Raw genomic sequence first — 992 nt, forward strand, 5'->3', positions numbered from 1 at the left:
GTGTGTGTGTGTGTGTGTGTGTGTGTATTAAACACATGACTCTGCAGTGATGAAACAGTGAAAACATCCACAGTCAATAATAAATATTTATTTAAAAAATAAATAACAACTGAAAACATCTTCATCTTCATCAGTCACAACAAATTTTAATACACATCAAATACCTGCAGTTCTGTACATCATAGTCAACACTGGAGTGTGTGTGTGTGTGTGTGTGTGTGTGTGTGTGTGAAATTCATGTAGCCTCTCTTCACAGAGCAGCAGGTCAGAGCCATGTTACAATCAACAGTGATATTCACTCATGAATAAACAACAACAACAACAACACAACCTTCAGAAAATGCACACTACACACACTGAAGAAAAGAAAGACACAAAGAGGAAGAAGAAGAGAACAGCAGAAGAAGACCTCACATCTGGTTTTAACAAAAGTGTGTGTGCTGGATTCAGAGCTGCAGGACTCAGACTCAGAGCTGCAGGACTCAGACTCAGAGCTGCAGGACTCCTCGTGACAGGAGTAATAAATCCTGCTGACTGTAGAACCAGATCATCCAGATCTGTGTCCAGGGTGTGTTTATCCTAGCTTAGCACAAAGACTGGAGGCTAGGGGACTGTTAGCCTAGCTTAGCACAAAGACTGGAGGCTAGGGAACTGTTAGCCTAGCTTAGCACAAAGACTGGAGGCTAGGGGACTGTTAGCCTAGCTTAGCACAAAGACTGGAGGCTAGGGAACTGTTAGCCTAGCTTAGCACAAAGTCTGGAGGCTAGGGAACTGTTAGCCTAGCTTAGCACAAAGACTGGAGGCTAGGGGATTGTTAGCCTAGCTTAGTACAAAGACTGGAGGCTAGGGGAAACTGTTAGCCTAGCTTAGCACAAAGTCTGGAGGCTAGGGAACTGTTAGCCTAGCTTAGTACAAAGACTGGAGGCTAGGGGAAACTGTTAGCCTAGCTTAGCACAAAGTCTGGAGGCTAGGGAACTGTTAGCCTAGCTTAG

This window comes from Seriola lalandi, unplaced genomic scaffold (genome assembly GCF_002814215.2).
Source record: "Seriola lalandi dorsalis isolate HSWRI2012SDOR001 ecotype SW California unplaced genomic scaffold, Sedor1 jcf7180002051963, whole genome shotgun sequence".
Taxonomy (NCBI): domain Eukaryota; kingdom Metazoa; phylum Chordata; class Actinopteri; order Carangiformes; family Carangidae; genus Seriola; species Seriola lalandi.